An 18,801-nucleotide genomic window follows, 5' to 3' on the forward strand; every position below is an offset into this window, starting at 1 on the left:
AAATGTGTAGGTATAACAACGGCACTCGATTGAGCCGCGACACTTGGATCGCGACGTCGGATATCGTGCTTTGTTTAAGCGAGTTTTGCGTAGTGGATTGTGGCAGTTGTAATCGCTCTGCCCTCGGACGGACTAACGCCAGTGCTACTTATTTCAACGCTGCACGCTCTTTTTGCGGCAGCTTCTTATCGAGAATAGTCGAGCTCGGGGTTCGGCGGAGCGTTTTTTGGACGGCGTTCAGCGCCAAGAGAGGAAGTGGGAGAGAGAGACGGCTCGGCAGGCATATGCGAGGAGAAGAGGGGGCACACGCCAGCGCGATACTGTTACGCTTATTTCTGAAACTCGGCGGTGGTGCCAGCGGAAGGAGGAGCCACGCTGCGGACATAACGACGACGCTCGAAAGACACAAAGCCTCGCGTCTGTGTCTTCTTCTTCTTCGAGGGCCAGTGGTGGCACGGTGCCCTCTCCGACCGCCAGGGGAGGGGACCGATGTGTGCGCGGGGAATCGCGCAGGCAAGGCTGTCAGCGATGGAATGCAGCTTCTCTCTCGCTCGGAGGCACCTTTCCAGGGACGCAGGGGTATTATAGGGGTATGCCTCTCTGTCATGGCGCTGGTTGCCAATCTTAATTGGACTCAGAGCGAGTGTTCCTCTCTCCCATCGTGTGTCAACATCTGTCCCCTTCAAAGGTTGTCCCCAGTGTCCGTCACACGGACCCACTCGAGAAACCCACTTCTCTTCAAAACTGCGATCCAACTGGTTCCCACGTACGACTGCTCTCAGCCGGGACCAAGGAGGTTTTAAAGAAAAGTTGCTGGAGTGGAAGATCACGCAACGCTTTACCGGCAAAAGTGAAGCCAGCGCTTGCCCCCATTTTATCTCGGAAACATGCTCCAAAGGGTGGTGCCCGCTTAGAGATCAAGTGGTTTTGCTCACTTGATGTAAACGCTAGGTTAATTATAAAATAATAGATCGTTGTTCCCCACGAAAGTAACACATCGAAATGAGTATTGATGACTCGATCACCAATAAAATTTTCGGAGACCTTGAGGTTTCTTGAAGAAGCCAGCAACGCAAAGACACACATCCAGCAGTATCTGTTCAGAAAAACCTGCCATATTAAACTCGTAGGGCGTGGGAAAAAACGCTCCCTCTTGCTTCGCTGAAAGCTAACGTTTCATCTTGCCCCTTATGGGCTTCACCCTATGGGCAAAATTTCCACTCCAGCGATTATTTTTAAACCTCCTTGGCCGGGACTGTATTACTTACTTCTTTCTTTTCTTTTTCCTGGGTGATGTGCGGTGTGGTACAGTGTCATACTGTGGTGATTTGCTTCCAAGTATTCTTGCATTCTTTATTATTTTGTTTTTGGCTTTTTCGACACGACATCGGTCATTCCCTGTTCACAAAGGAAAAAAACGAGCGGAAAACACAGGACACAGCGAAAAGAAGTCGACAGGACATGCCGGCACTTACAACTTACCAGTTAAGGACTGCATTAACGTCAGATTGAAGAAGGGAGACGTCGTTAGGTCCAGTTATTTCACGAAAAATTACGCAATCATCTGCAAACAGATGAGGAGACAAAAGATGGCAAATCGTTAATATAGATTAGAAAAAAAAGTGGACCAAGGACGGAGCCTTGCGGTACTGCAGGACATTCTTTGGAATTAGTTCTATTAGCTGAGACAAATTGAGAGCGGTTAGCAACGAAACTTTCAAGCCAGGTTACAAGGCAGGGGTCAAGTTTAAGTAGTCGTAATTTAAAAATGAGCAGTTTGTGGCACACCTTGTCAAAAGCTTTAGAAAAATCTAGAAAAATGCATTCGACCAAAGACCTGTTGTCAAGAATGGTGTTTAGTTTATGTATGAAGAGCGTTGAGTTTCGCAGGAGTATGACTTGCGAAATCCATGCTGCGATTGTGTGAAAGATGAATGTGACTCTAAAAAGTTAGCTATAGGCGAGAAGCCAGAATGTGTTCTAATATTTTACAGGGTATACTAGTGAGCGAAATAGGTCTGTAGCTTAAAGGAGAATGCTTATTACCTGATTTATGGATTGGAACATACCTTCCCGACATTCCACTCCGATGGGAGAACACCGTCGTTAAGAGACTGTTGAAAAATTTTAGTTAGGAACATGGATGAATAGCAAACAGTGCTTTAGAGAAACTTGACATTTATCGGATCACTACCCGGTGCCGAGGATGGTTTTAGTGACTTGATAATGCTTGCGACACCATCGTAACTGATAATGACGGGAAACATTTCATCGTGGTCATATGGTTGAATAAGGGGGGAGTGGCATGAAGGGGTAAAGAAAAAAGCTGAGCAAACATCATTTAGTACGTTGGAACATTGGTCGGTCAGTACGGCGTCACCGCTAAGATCGTTAAGTGCTATTACATCGTTGTCTTGAGGATTAATCACGCGCCAAATTTTTTTAGGGTTAGTCTTTAGCATGGAAGGTAAGGTGTTGCCTAGGAAACGACCTGTGGCGACTTTTAAGGCTTGCGCGTATTCATCAGAGCTCTGTTTGTAAGCTGACCAAAGAGCCCTGCTATTACTGAGTTTAGCCGAGTTGAACTAAAAGGGGGGGCTGCCCCCCCCCCCCTCAACGTGCGCACGGCTATGCCAAAAGCCGTCTTGCACGCAAAGAAGCACTTGAAGAAGAAATAAAACAGCACCGTTCAAAAGCGGGGCAAATTAAGATGGCGGCTGCGAGAGAACGCGCTCATCCTCTCATGACAGCTGTCGCAAGGCGCCAATGTGAGGCCTTGTTCTTGAGCGGCCTTTTCGAAAGCGGCGGAAATCAGGAAAGAATGGATGATCTTCCCACGCCGTCCTGTTCCAAGCTCATCGCGTGCACTGAATGCGCCAAGCAGCACCGCTTAACTGGCTTCATTGTGTTTAGTCACGTCACCAGGTTGACTGAGCTGTTGAATTTATAGCACGCTAGAGACAGCCCCGGCCTCGAGGTTTTAGATCTCACCGCTGCACCTGCAGCGCTTCCTTTCGAGAGCACACGTATATACTTGCAAAATAGACGAGGCAGAGGCGATTTATTTAAAGCGTATTTTGGTTTCGCAGAATTTGTCACAATAACCAAACCGTCGCGGGGGAAGCTTCACTCGTGCCCAGTGGATGTACAGTGATCGAGTGCCCACGTTAATTAAGCTTCTGTCATTTCTCGCTTGGAATGAATATTCACAAGGAAACGCTCATAGGCGGTGCTCGCTCTTGCTACGTTTCTTGGCATATTCCGCCAACATTAATATTATTTTTTTATTCTACAGCTACCTACTGCTTTATTCATTTGGCGATCTTAGCATTGAAAGTCTGGTCTCAGTCTTCCTATCTCTTCATTTCGGATGAAGTATTCTTGAATGGCACCACCTGCAACGCTCGGAAAACTTGCAGTTACATACCTAATACAGCTCGCATGGAACAAACGCGATCAGGGTGAAAACAGTTGCGCGAAAGAGTTGCGTGAAGGTTACGTGTCTATATAGGGGCGCTGCTGCGCACTCTTACGGTGTAGATTTAACAAGCCGCTGGTTTTATCCGGTTCCGCCGAGGCGCCGCAGTCGAAGGCAGTGGAAGTTGCCGGCTACTTGCGGCTGCCTACCGAAAATGGGGGACCGAAATACCCGACGGGTGCCAAGCATCCTGCGAAAAGAGTCGTCCGTGGACCCCGCGCAGGCGGCACACCTGCCGCGATCGTGCGCCCACTTTTGGTGCCCACAGTCGGCGGGGGCGACGAGGGTGCGCCAAGCATGCATCGCAGCGCGTAGCACGCGCGCAGGTCCGTGACAGCGCGCCGCGCGTCCCCGTGGGATGTTCATTCGGTCGCGCGGCAGCTTTCTCGGCGTTCCAGCGCAGCGTGCCATTGTGAGAGCACGTCGAGTGGAGGCGACTCTCGCTACTTTCGTCTTCTGCCGCTTTTGTGTCGTCTCGTCTCTCTGCGTCGCGTGGGTGCCACGCGCCGGCCCGCGGCCCGCGCTCCGCGTAGGAGTGAGTGCGTGGTGACTTCGAAGGATGAGCAATAGTGCGATGCCAGCATCGCCACGAGTGGGGGTCGGGCTTGCCCACACCGCAGCTGTTCAGACGCAACCATCTACAGTCTCCGATGACGTATACGGCTCTGCGCGAGCACCAACTCATTAGAGGAGCGGGGCCACCCCCGCGCACGCCGCTTCGGCAGCCGCTGTCTGCGCCACATCCGTTGCCCTGTTGTCGGCGGAATTAATTCGCTCGGAATAATTGCATTCGATCGGGATCGAACCGCAAGGTGGCAGCACATGGATCGACGGGACGTGGGAAAGTATTTCTTGTGGTAGAGTTCGCTGTTTAGCATCCAATACTTAAAGGAGGATATCAAGCGTGTGCTGTTATGTAACGATTTCTTTCGGTAAATTCTGCTCCTTTCCTGTCATCTACCGCTCACGGCCGGCCGACACCGATGATGACGTAGACGGTATACCACTTGGGTCACTGACCAAGAGCAATAATATAAATACATTTTATCTTTATAGAGTGACGGAATTCGAGTAAAACATTGAGGACTTCAAGAAGATCGATGTAAAACAAAATTGACTATATATAAAATATATCTTGAACGCTCAGTGAAATTTTATCCTAGGTTAATTATTGGTGTTTCAAATATGTTTATTGGCTGCCTAACGAGTGCGTTTCCGAGTCTCATATATTTGCCCGAATAAGTTGGGCTTCCTCGAGGAAGAAAGATATCGAGAAACAGAGGTCTCGGAGGCCATCGACGTTGCTCAGTGTTTGAGACGTCGCACAGTGGGGAGCGCAACTGAAGCGGAAGTTGTTTTTCTCGGCTCCCGCTCACCTCCTGCCGACGACTCGCTGCTATCTTATTGGAGTAATAAAGAATATTTCATGCCTACGCATGCTTCCAAATATGGCGGTTTCTTTTTTTTTTACTTTTTGTTCTTTTCGTTGCTTTCTTCTGGGTGGTGCACGTCGAGGTGCTAAAAATCCCGAAAGTAAGAAAAATAGCAGTAGTTGTAATTGGGTGCTGCGTGAAGCAGAATGCCTTCCGACACGCCTGGCTTGGCCCTCCGTGCTCGCATAGAGGCCGGTCGGCAGTGGCGAGCCCCATGCGGTGGGCCGCCACACTGCACGGAGGCGGCCGCGGCACGTGGTAATCATAGAGCAGGCCCCTTATCGAGAGCTTATCGCGGCTAGCGCCGTGCCATTACGAATGTGAGAAGCGGCATTCACGCACCCGTCCAAGTGCGTGCGAAGAGCTGCTGCGCCAACGCCGTGGTTATTGCGCGCAACGAAACAACGTCGCGCTCATCCGGCGCCGCGATTCCGACCAGAACATCGACGAGCTGCTTTTTCACGCGTTCGGTGACCGCGACGTTCTCCCGGTGAGCAAGACGTCGAGGGTTCGATTCCCGGCCGCGGCGGGAACACGTCGATGACGGGGACTATTAAAATGCATAGCGTTCGTTTATACTTAGATTGAGAAGAACATCTTCAGGGCCTACAGTTGATTCATATTAACAGTACTTTTCCCTATTTGGGCTAGTAGCTAATACTGCTACTTAGATAGTTAGGTGCATGCCGCGTTAGAGAACCACAGCAGCTCAAAATTGATCCTCCACTGCCCACTGATTGAGTCCTCTTAACAACGTCACACATTTCTCAACGTATGAAACATCGACGCGATACCGACTGATAATATAATAATTTTTTAATTGTTGGGGTTTTACGACCCAAAACCACGATATGATTATGAGAGATGTCGTAGTGGAGGGCTCCGTCAATTTCGACGACCTGAGGTAACGTGCACCTAAATGTATGCACACGGGCCTTAAACATTTTTGCCTCCACCGAACATGCGGCCACCGCGGCCGGGATTCGATCCCTGCAGCGGACGCGATACCGACGGTTACCTACCAATGAGACCTTTTTATTATTATTATTATTAGGTTTCAGTCAATATAGACCAAATATTTTCTTTTTCCTTTTTTTTTTTTGATGAATGCAAATGCTCTGCACAATTTGACGTGCTCGTCGAATGAACGCTCTCTGCGCGCTGCGCCAAAATGAAGGAGACATCAGGCGCAGGGGTCGTGAACCAAGAACTATGCAAGCGGGAATTTCCGAGTCGAGCCCTCCACACGTATACATATAGAGTGCAACTGCGAGGGCCGCGGCAATACTGTTGTTCTGTTGGTGCACACAACTGCGTTATGCCTGAGTCATCTCGACCTTTCGCGCCGTAGACTATAGCTGCCTGACCAGATGTTATGCCCAATCGGCGTTGACGGCTGCTGCATGGCGCTGCAATCGAGCTTCGTGCCGTAGCAATCACGCTCAATTAGGAAACACGTGTGGTCCGATCGCATTTGCATGCACCGCGAAACCACCGCGTCGACAGCGCGCAGTTATTTTTCCTGGCGGCTGGCGCGGCACCTCGGACGTGGTGAATATACATATTCCTGCTATACACGGGTACGAGCGAGCCTGCTCCTAAAGTTCACGTTTACTCCGCGTGACGCCTGCGCGGTTAAAAGGATGTTGCTCTCCGTGCTCAGCCACGGACGCGCTGGCTAACACTTCCTATTGGCTAATCTGAGGCATGCACAAAATGCCGAAATGCAAAAATACCCATGTACGCTTACATTTAGGTGCACATTCAGGAACTCGAAGTGGCAAAAAATAATACGGAGGAACCCGGCCGCTAAATCATACCTCATAATCACATCGTGGGTTTGGCACAACGGAACTTAATTCAATTTTCTAATTTTACTTAAGCTCACTAATTCCGAAAAACACCGGTACACGACCTCCCTAGAGTCCAAGATAAATTTTAAATGTCTAACTTGACACTAACTTAGCATAAAGCCTATCTTCACGTATTTGCAGAGGTTCTCTGAATGCAAGGGTATAACTTTTTCGTCAGCAGGCGCTGTAAGCCAACAACAGAAATAGAATAAATGCGGGCTATTGCGGAAAATCAAGTATACCTCAGCCGGCGCAGGACCAGATAAGCTCTCTCACAAAAGCGCGATTCGTAATCACACCGTGCTGAGCCACGATGCTGACGGCAGCATGCAACAGCCGCATGCTGATGGCGGCGGAATGGAAAACAGGATTGCATCGCGACGTCCGTTGAATAACCAATAATAATATGTGGGTCTTTACGTGCCAAAACCACGATACGATTATGAGGCACGTCGTTGTGGAGGGCGCCGGAAATTTTGGCCATCTGGCGTTCTTTAACGTGCACTGACGTCGCGCATTACACGGGCCTCTAGCATCTCACCTCCATCGAAATGAGACCGCCGCGACCGGGATCGAACCCGTGACCTTCGGGTCAGCAGCCGAGCACCGTAACCGTTGTACCACCGCGACGGACCACTGAATAACCAAAGGTGATAAAAATTATGTGTAGCCCTCCGCTACATGCAGCGTCTATGGTTGCACCTTGTGTGGTATCGACAAGTTATAAGCTCGATCAGTCAATAAATTGGTCACTCAGTCAGTCCATCAAGCAAGAGCATTCCCTGTACACAAATGCCTACTGGTCGTTCAGCCACTTCCGTGGAAAGGCAAACTTTGTTTACCAACGGCTCGTCGTCCGAGTCGTCGACGCCGGTGGAACTAAAGAGAAACATGCATCGTGTGTGTGTATATATATATATATATAGAGAGAGAGGAACGAATTTAACGCCATCACGTGATCAACCATCCTGCGGAGTGTGGAATCATCTCATTGTGCTATTGTCTTTCGTGTAGGGAACCATGTGACCTCGAGAGACCTTCGTGAGTCGCTCGCTTGTTGGAGGTCTTGTTTAGATTCAATCGACGGTGCCGGGATCTTGATAAGTAACACCGGGACGAGTCGTCGAAAGTCAGCCTTCTCTCATCTACGATGGCGCAAAAAGAATGTCATCGTGCAGCACTCGAAACGTATCGTTGCCGACTATGAACGTTGTTTAGAGACGGCACGTCCTTGTGACAGCAAGCGCCGTGCCAATTGCAAAGTCTGCGCCCTGCCTGATCGCAGTTATCGCGATATCGCAGTGCTGTGAATTTGATAAAGTTCTACAATGTTTATTTGAAGCACTCCAACGTTTAAGCTCGCCACACGACAGTGTGAATGACATGGTGTTTCCGCGTGGTCACTGGTCATTCAGGAAGGAGGTGTCACCATTACTTTTGAAGTTTTTAAACGCTAAAGACCTCGCATGTGATTGGTGATGAGTGTCACTTATGTTGGGGCGTGGTGTCGTGATATGGGAGCCCGGCACAACACCGTACGTTAGATAGCTCATAGATCACCGGCATGTGCGTTGTTGCGTCGCGCTGCGTGCGCCGTCTTGGTAGCCTGCCCGCCCTTCGTTTTTTTTCTTTTCTTTTTTTTTTTGATGGACATATTTTCAACGTTACCTGAAAGGCGGAAACCTGCAAATCTCGCAAGGCTAGATCCGCCGGCAGCCTACAGCAGCCTCCTCCTTCTCCTCCTCAAAGCATTCAACATTACCCGATGAGACCACCGGGAGTTCAGGCGAACTAGTACGACCAAAATAAACAGTATACAATTTTCAAACATAGGAACGTCACCTGCTTCGAATTTAAAATAACAGTGACTAACAATCAGGGCATAAATCGAATACCAAATATGTGAGACCATAGCGATTATTATATGACACGCAGGATAACAAGCACTGCAACTTAATAGCTTTAGGGAGGTCATGTCTCACGAAATCCATCACGCGAAAAGAAAATGAGAAAGTTAACTAGCATATTCATTTACATGTTGAATTAGTTTGGATAAGGTAAGCGAGCATGATCAATTAGTTGAGAAACGTACCGAGTTCGACTGCGTAGTACAGTACGTTACCTAATGCAAGGATTATCTTTAATTCCAAGCGAAAAAGACTAGCCGACGCCAGAAAGCGGCGACAACTCTTCCATTTATTTTCAATTCCACACACACAAAGAAAACGTGCTTCCGTCTCGCTGAAAATATAGGCACTATAGAAGTCACATGTTTACATGACACGAATTACATAGAAATGTACTGTACCGGCCAGCCCATAACCTCTGCGTTCACCTAGAGATTATTATCTCTCTACTTCAAATCTGAAATGGAATTAACGATGTTATTTGCTTACAGACAAAATAATCTGTTAGTGTGAATGTCGACGAAGCTTGGAACGTGTCTGCACGTACGAACGACATTAAAGCTGGCTTACCCGCAGTAAAACTCATTGTGCGGAGAAGCCCGCTTTTCGCAGATAATCTACTTTTACGGGCGATTGCAAGTATTTATGCACGCATGTGGCCAAGTTAACATGGTAATGCCTGAAATAATTATTTACTAGCTAGATAAGCCTAAGTTCACTAGCTAAAATGAAGCGACAGATGTGTTGCTGGAAAGAGGCATTTGCACTACAACTTCGGGCACTGTTGGAGCTTGGTGGAACTAAATATATCTTAGGAAAATATCGTATAATCCTTACGGCTTAATACCAGGATAGCCGCCTACGTAAGCGTATCAAGTGCAGCAAATGTACATGCAGTGTGTTCCCTTTCTCTCGTGCTCGAACGTTCTGGAATCTAGCGAACGGCTTCGCACGGCACAGTCACGTCAGAACGGTGTTACAGTACATGTGTTTAAGTGGAGCGCCCCGGCTCATGGCAAACCTTTTCGACCGACGCCCCATTCTAGAACGTCTGTTTGTACGATCGAGCAGAAGAATTGAGAAAGATACGGCGCGAAAAAGATTTCGCGTTCACGTCTTTCCAAAAGCTGCGATATACGCGCTCTTTTGCATTGTACAAAGAAACCCTTCGCGTTCAAAGCAGAAAAGAGTAAAAAAAAAATGGAGAGAGAAGAATTATTTGAGGTCGCGGCATCAGGTCGGCATGCATGGGCGCTCGAATCCATATAGCGGCAAAAAGGTTGTTCACGTGAGGGGCGCGACAGACACTGTATAGAGACCCCGCTGGTTGCCTTTTTCCCCCTTTTTTTTTTTACGGGTTCTGCCGCTGGATCCTTAACCTTCCATCAAGCCACATTTCTCGCTTTATACACGCGCTACTCACGGTTTGGCTCACACGAGCCGCCCTGCCACTGACTCTTTTTTTTTTTCTATTACGTATACCATGCGAGTGGAGGATCGCTCCGAGTGGCGCACAGAATTCCACGGTCTGTTTGCGAACGCGCCTGGCAGAACGGAGGTGAAAAAGAAGAGAAAGAGTTGCAGACTGAGAAGGAAGAGAGCGGAGGCGATTCCCGGACCAAGGATCCTCGTTCGCTGGTTGAGTTCCTAGCGGAAAAGAAAAAAAAAATTGTGTGTGCGTAGCGGGTGTACTCGCCATATAGCATGGCAGCTAAGCAAACACTCGGGAGTCTGAAAGGGCACGAGAGACATAAATGGCGGCGGCTAGATGAAGAAAATAGAAGAAAACTTAGAAGGCAGAGGGACGGAGGGGGGTAGCGTCAATATCTCGATCTCAGTCACGCCTTTCGTGCGCACGCGCTGGCCCCGTAAGAATGCGGTGGTCCAATATGCGGGTAAACAGGCTGTTTCTTCACCGCCTCGCTGTGGTTCTTCTTCTTCTGTTCGACGCTTTGAGGGGTACGGCACACGGATCGGTATCGACCGAGTCCAAAGCGATGCTCCGCGTAACGGAGCTGCGTGAGGAGTGCATCGACTACGCTCAGCCGTATGGAGCAGCGCTCGTACACATACAGGCAACGTCCGTTACCTCGAAGGATGCGACTGAATATGAGACTCTGGAAACGTATCTTCTCTTGCTCTTCTTCGTATTATACTTATCTGCGAGACCAGGCGTTGAAGCGCTCGCGAACGCTCGAAACGATGAGCAAAATGACAAGCTGCGAATGGAGCCGCGCTCACGCGAGCAGCTCGGCGGCCAGGTTCGTTCAACGACGGCGTTGCACGGTAATGACGTTTCCGGTCCTCTAGCGCTTTTCCTGGTTCCCCTGGCGTCCGCCCTTGGTCGTGGGCCGTCACACACAAGCCCGCCCTCCGCAATATACAAACACGCGCGCACACGTCCATAAGGCCCGACAAGCCGTACTATATGCTCCTTTGGAGATACGCCTGCTCGTTTTTTCGAGCAGTAAACAAACAGGCGGCGGTGCAGAGAGGAGGTTCCGGCAACGACCTCTGTGAGTAGCCGCTGCGCTCGGCACGTTCAGATTCCTCGATAGACGACTGCGCTATAGTAAGCTGTTCCTCAGTCCATCGATGGGGGAAAGGGTGCGGGATCCTTTTTGCGGGTTCAGATGGATGAATGAAATCTTAAAACGAACAGGATGACAGGAGGACGTAGTGTGGGTCATAAGCGTGCGCACGGAGGTGGGGGGACGCCAGTTCTTCAACACACCTTTAGTCAGTCGTACCTTTCACGTCATTCTTTAATGCGCAGAGTTATGGCTACGCATGTTGCTGGGCTAGCTGGGCAGTGGCAGTACCACCTATGTATGTATACGAGGCGACAAGCTTCGCGTGTCGCCTGGTATACATACATTCAGACATAAATGCGCGCCCTTGCTTTGGCTTGCAATGATCCCCTGATTCCACTAACAAATGAACATTTTCATAGCACACGTGCGAAAGTGATAGCAAGTGTCACCCCTCCTTCCTCCTCCTCTTTTTGGCCCCTTGACCATTCCTTTTTTTTTCCTATTCTTTGACGCGTGTGAAAAGTTCGAAAAGTCCTATAGAAGAAGCGTTTCCTGGTTGCCAGCTCGCCACTTGGCCTTCTATATATATTGCATGTCTCAGTTTTCTTCATATATTATACGCGGGATGACAGTCCCTCGTCGTTTACGGAGTACCGCGAGCTTGTTTAACCTCTGTGACCACGTCAATGGAGGACCTTACAGCAATAAAAACTATAAAACAGGGGCTCAGCATTTTAGCCGCTACGCCAATCTCAAGCAGGCGGGTTCGATTAACGGCCACAGCGGCCGCATTTCGATGGCGACGAAAAAAAGCACTTGTGCAAATATATTCATTAAAGAGCCCCGAGTGGTCATAGTTAATCCCGATCTTACAATTATACGGTGTGTTTCGTAATCATGTGGTGATTTTAGTACGTAAAATCCCGTAATCTTAAAGGGGAGCGACGTTGGTCTAGTTGGTGATGCAGTTGATTGTTTTTGTTGTTGTCGATCTTGTTTTCATAGTTATCCATTTATGTAAGCATATGTTACCCTGTGTATTCCCCCCTGCAATAATGCCTTCGGGACGCTGCAGGTACTTTAAATAAATAAAATAAATAAATAATATTATACGACAAGAACAGAGTGAGAACTACACTACCAGAATTTCATTTGTTTATTACGTGTACAAGAGCATTGACTAATTCTGTTGACTGTCTTAGTTCTTTTGTTCCCCATCTCAGTGTCGCGTCCACGTCTAAGCTACCACGACGGTCACACACGTAATGGGAGCCGTCCACACCATATATAGGAACAAAAAAGCCGTATAATGTAGGCCTCTTGGGGCATGCCTGTTCTCACGCTCAATTTCTTTGCCTCTCTGTGCATAATGTGTGCGTTTATGTACCCGCCTATGTGAGAGCGCATACATTTTGTGTGTGTGTGTGGGGGGGGGGGGGGGGGGGGGGGTTCGCGCGCGCTTGGCTAGGATGCGGTTAATTCCCCGTTGGCGACGAGGCCTCATCTGAAATCCTGTCTTGCCTGGCAGGCACGCGGTGAGGATTGACTGCGAGGCGGCAGAAGAGAAGCGCCAAAAGGGGGCGCACGGCAGCGACACGCGAACGACGACGCACGGGCCCACACGCGGCGCGGAATTCCGGGTCCTGACGTCAGTGACAAAGAAGCCGGCGGCGGCGGCCTCTCCCCCGCGAAATCGCTGCAGCCGCAGTGGGACGGACCGTCATGAATATGCAACGCTGCCGCCGCTAGCAAGCAACCTGCGCACAGCAGCCGAAGAAGAATGCACACCCATACAGGGGCACGCACGAGCAGCATGCGAGAGGCTTTTAATTTAAAAATACCTAGTGGCGCACTCTAAGCCGCAGCCCGGACAAGCTTCCTCCGTACCCTCCCTGATAGATGTCATGGCCTCGCCGAAGTGCTGCGGTTGGCGCTTCTCGCAGCTGGTGCCTGTGTTTGTTTCACAAGCTCTCGGGTGCAGTTGAAAACAGGGGTACTATAGTTCACTGTGACGGGGGTACCAGCGAATACGCAAGGGCACGCACACGGGCAAAAGGCGTTAGCCACGGACGAACGCTGGTCTACCAACTATGTTTTATCGAACTTACACCGCCGCACAAAACATCCCACGCATGCGTATCCTCATTTCCTCCCATCACGCATGAATTTACTCACCTTGTACCTACTCGCTTATCTTTCCCATTTATACAATGCGAAAGGCTTCCAAGATTTCCCGCTCGTATCTAGCCTTTCCCCTCCCTAAGATAGTCACACGATCGAACAACGGCGTATTTTATCTGATACACTCGAAAAAAGCCACTAAAACGTGGATATAGGAAAAATTGAGTTTCAGAAAGTAGAGACAGTGACAACTTACGCTTAATATCGAAAAAAAAAAAAAACGCCTCCTCCCAAGTCCGTACAGAACGCGCAAAGTACCCTATAACAAACAAACCACTGAGCTATTCTTATCGATGCAAGTCACCGCTCTTCTAAAAATTCACCCTCTTTCTTGGTCAAAAACAGCCCCGCCACGGTGGCCTAGTGGTTATGGCGCTCAAGTGCCGACCCGAAGGTCGCGGGATCGACTCGCCGGCCGCGGCGGCTGCATTTTCGATGGAGGCGAAAATGTTTGAGGCCCGTGTACTTAGATTTGGGTGCACGTTAAAAAACCCCAGGTGGTCGAAATTTCCGGAGCCCTCCACTACGGCGTCCCTCGTAATCATATCGTGGTTCTGGGACGTTAAACCCCAGATATTATTATTATTGGTCAAAAACACAGATTATAGAATATATAGGTTGCTAGCGGCAGGCTACCGTTGATCGCTGCTGTGGCTGAATCTTCGTTTACTAAGCGTCTAAAATTGCGGTGTTCGGGACCAAATGAAAAAGAAGCTGGGGTTATCTGTACGTACACGTACGTATTTCAAACCGGTTCAAAAAAGGTTGCTGCCAAAAATGATATCAAATTTATGTGTTCTGCACATTGCAAACTTCCAAGTCTGTGTAGGAGGGCTTCGCAGCACGATACCCAAAGGAAAGCATGCGGTATCAAACATGTCAAGAAATAATGCGCGTGCGACACGTGTTGTGCACATTGTTCCGCCTATAGTCGTGATGCGCAATATATTGGACAATCTGGTCGATGCATTAATGTTCGTTTGCGGGACCATGACCCTCTGTTACTGGTGGTGACAAGCTTCCGCTACATTGTACCCGCCACGGTGGTCTAGTGGTTATGGTGCTCGACTGCTGGCCCCGAAGGTCGCGGGATTGAATCCCGGCCGCATATGCGTGTTAAAGAACCCCAGGTTGAGGCTGAGTGAACTTTATTTAGGTCCGGAGAAGACGCAGGGAAGACCCAGATGGTCGAAATTTCGAGAGCCCTCCACTACGGCGTTCCTCAGAATCATATCGTGGTTTTGGGACGTTAAACCCCACCAATTATCCGCTACATTGCAAGCAGTGCGGTTGCACTCGAAGTGTATCAGCTAAAGTGGTTGCTTGGGCGTGTTGGCACGACATATTGGAGGAAACAGCGCGAAAGACCAGGCAGAGAAAGACGTGGTTTTGTATGTGTCTGTTTTCCCTCCAAGAAGTGTATCAATTGTAGGTAAGGCTAAGGCGCAGCGTGGAAGAGAATTGATAGAGGAGTATACCACATTTGGAAACATGGCCCTGAAAAATGTGTAAGAGCTCCTTTTGTGTTTCTGACCAAGAAAGAGTGTGGATTTCTGGAGCAGTGGTGACTTACATCGATAAGAACAGCGCAATGGTTTATTAGGGTACTTCTGCGCGTGCCCTGTAGGGACTTGGGAGGAGGCGTTTTTTCGACATTAAACGCCAGTTGTCTCTGCCTCTCAGCTTTTCCTATTTTTAGTGGCTTTCTCCGAGTGTACCTAGACACCAACTTGCCCAACAAGCAGCTCTCTTGCATTTTATCTGCATTTCTTGTAACTGCTGCAATGAACCGCCAAAGTGCTTCCCGTCCTCGCTTAAAGGACCCCTGACACCGAATTTGGAAACTCGAGGTCCGTGTGTTGTTTGATAATCCTGCATGCGGGGGCACTTCTGGCCGATTATGAGTGACGAGCATTGTCTTTAAGATATTTTATTTGGTTTTAAAGTAAGCCTGAGTGCTCATCTGAATTTTGAGCTCCTATCATCATTACCACTAGTATGACGTAGACGTAGGCCCCTTGTGACGTTGCAGAGGTAAAGCAAGTATTGTCGACGTCACAGACAGAAATATGCGCGGTGCACTGTGGAAGCATAGAGCTGCGAAGCATGTTTGCTCTTTGCTCCTCCCACCTTCTCCTTCTTCGGTACGGATGTGCCTATGTATCGTCTATTAGCACACCTGCCGTCTGACCGATGTACACTTCTACACATGCCTACGGAATACAGTAAGCGACTCCCGCGGCAGTCGCATTTCGATGGAAGCAAAGTGATATATGCATGTGTGCTTTGATTTAGGTGCACGTTAAAAGACCCCAGGTGGTCGAAACTTCTGGCGTCCTCCACTACGGCGTCTCTCGTAATCATATCGCGGTTTTTGTTACGTATACGCCAGCAATTATTAACTAGCTCAACTTTCTGTCGTTCAAGGTTCGATACATCTTACATGCTTGCCGCCTTCGTCACCTCGCGCATGCGACACTCCGTATAGGACATAGCCTCTTTGTTCTTTTATCGCACTCTTATGAAAAGTCGATAAAGACATAATGAAGATCGCATCTTTCAGCATAGTGTATAGGTCATGCAAATAGGAACCAAAGTTTAACGACACCGTCATATCAGGTGAAATCCACAGGAACGTCGTAATCTGCGACATAACAAAGGCCGAAAAATCCTAGCGCAACCGACACGTTACAAAAGAGCGGTACAAATATACAATGTGTCGCTTTTGACGTATGACGTGTACCATGCGGGTCCCTTCTAATCGTTGGGATCGTATCTTATCAGTGAAATTGGAAGCAAGCGCATTAGTAAAACGCCTGTGTACGCTCCTGGCGATGCAGAGGGGGGAACCTCCGTTTGCCGAGCTGGGCCCCTGGGGTTGACCATAAATCGCGCGGCACAGCGCCTTCGGGGGCAGCAGCCAGCCCTTGGCCGTGATCCTTGCCACGAGAGTGTGGCGCACACGAACGCGGCGACCGGTTTCCCAAAGGTCATGTTTGATGGCGTTAACATTCTTCTGGCTTCATGGGTTCCTCTGCGCCGCGAAACGCATTCCTTCCGCGAAGACGCGCTGCTCGAGGAAAGGACGATGCTGCGACCACCGCGGTTCGTAGTCGCGTTTACGTACGCAGGTGGTCGCGCGTTTTCTTTCTTTTTCGTCGCGGACTAGCATGCCCTAGCCTACAACTATTATTTATATATATTCGGCAACTGAGAGTTCGAATGGACGTCGCCGTCACCATGTTAGAAACATGACGGATAGGGCTAATATAGCTGGTGTCTCTCCATGTTGCTTGTGCAACAACGCAAATTCAGCACCGTGGATGCGACAATGTGCGATTCCCGTCGTTTGACCTCGCTGCAGTAGTTGTGGTGGATGGTGGTTTGAAGATACATCATAAGAAAGCGCGGCAAAGAGTCGTTGGGGGGAGGGGAAAGGGGAGATAGAGGAAAGGAGAGGCCATCTACTCGAGAAATGAGTTCGCACAACACCGAGTGCCAGGCCGGGGTACTTCTCTCCGTCATTCAAAAAGCCAGTGGGTGCCCGGAGGCACTGGGAAACGAACCCAGTGCCTCCCACATAGAGATAGGAAGGGGGGGGGGGGGGGGGGGCTGGTGAAACAGGGCTGCGCTCGCACGCCCCTCCCCCCTACCGCCCACCCGGACTTGTCCATAGAAAAACAAAGTCCACTCCAGCTAACCGGGTGCATTTTGTTCCGAACACGCAGTGTACGGCCGGAATGGACCTTGCGTAATGGAACCATGCGTACATATTCCTCCAAATACTGATCGCGACGACGACTGATTAATTTTTGCGCCGCCATCAATGTACAATCCACACAGCACCACTCCCGCCCAACTACTATAGGCGATGCCGTCCGAGTAGTATACGCAACCTTTATCTGAACATTTATGTTGCCATTAACTGCGCAACCCGATGCAGGTGCATAATTGGCCACTAATCGAACTGGAGCGAGTGCCAAACGTCGCGATATTCTGCTTCCACGTGATCACTTTTTGTGTCATGTTCTTCCTGGTGTCATGATATATACACCTTATGGGGGACGAAACCGAAAGTTACTCGTTGAAAAGTTATAATAGTTTATTATTTAGGGTGCTCTGAGGCTATCCAGTATTTTCTTTCTATCGTGAACCAGGAGTTAATCGTGACTAGCACATTATTTAACGACAAGCAATATTCGAAAATGCCATTACTAGGTACCACCTTTAGAGCAACGTACGTGTACCAGACAAAACAGTGTTCCAACGGAACACCGCGCGAAAGGCTTTATCCTGCGCAAATAAGGCTGGTAGGCCTATGAGCGTCGACAGAGACGCCACATGCTCTCTATTCATCTATCCCTCTTCTCTCCTCTCTACGCCCCCTACTCAATTCTTCCTGTCTTTGAGTACCGCGCGCATGTAGTAACTATAACGATATTCCAAAGTGCTCGACAAACGCCAGCAACGGATTCCGTCGCCACTGACCTGGCCCATTGCGAGTCTCATCTCGCCCCTGTGCCGTCTCGGCTGGGAAGGAACCAGGAAGGGCTCTTAATGACTTCATCAAGGCAGCCGTCCTTACGCAATGCATGTGACCAAATGAAGGACAGCCGTCGCTTATCCCTGCTGCTCTCCCGCGGCAATCGCGCGTGCCGTAAATACCGTCATTTCGAACGCCAATATAAGGATGGAGGCGAATACGTTGTAGTCGTGCTTATAGGTGTTTCCATCTGATGGCCGCCTCGGGCTGTCCAAGCTCCTGACGAGCGGAGTTGTGCCCGAGCAGCACCCGACGAGCATGCGCTTAGTGACGCTGCCACAGATAATGCAGTGGCGACGCCAGTCGAGCTACAATGTTCCATATAGTTTAGCTGGGTGGACGCCGCCAACTTGATAACGCGCTGGGCTGTTGCAGCAATGCGAATGATTGGCGGATCGTTCGACAGCTACAGAACAATAAATACGGGCAAAACCATGCTTGATACAAATGAGGCACGACATGGTGGGGGACTCGGGAATAATGTTGACCGGATGGGGTTCTTTAACGTGCACCACTATGGCCTAGCTCATGGTGATACCGTGATCGTGGCACGTAGCTCCATAGTTGAATTTTTCAGTAGCGCGGACGCGCAAGAAAAAAAAAAACGCGAAGTAAGAAAAAAAGAACGTCGATCGCTTCCATCACGATTGGCGTGGATAGTGTGGAGTGCAACCCAAGTAAAGTTTGACAGACGACCACTGGTGAATGAAATTTACTTAAAAGTTACTTCCATCAAAACATACATTTTCTTTTAGTTCGAAGGTTTATCATGCGTGCGCCGAGCCCGCCCAGAAGGTCGTGGTACAGGTCTTGGTTGTGGGCGTGGCCCACTTGATCGCGACCACTGCAAGATCAACGCTGGGTGAATGTCG

General features: G+C 49.4%; 1 protein-coding gene across 1 annotated transcript in view; it reads left to right on the forward strand.

Moving 5' to 3' along the window:
- Positions 1-18,477: 18,477 nt before the first annotated feature.
- Positions 18,478-18,801, forward strand: part of LOC119396898 (hairy/enhancer-of-split related with YRPW motif-like protein) — a 62,196-nt gene continuing 61,872 nt past the window's right edge. Inside the window, exon 1 of the mRNA XM_049417272.1 lies at positions 18,478-18,481. The gene's annotated coding sequence lies outside the window, so the exon portion shown is untranslated. The remainder of the gene's footprint in view (positions 18,482-18,801) is intronic.

This window comes from Rhipicephalus sanguineus, chromosome 6 (genome assembly GCF_013339695.2).
Source record: "Rhipicephalus sanguineus isolate Rsan-2018 chromosome 6, BIME_Rsan_1.4, whole genome shotgun sequence".
NCBI lineage: Eukaryota > Metazoa > Arthropoda > Arachnida > Ixodida > Ixodidae > Rhipicephalus > Rhipicephalus sanguineus.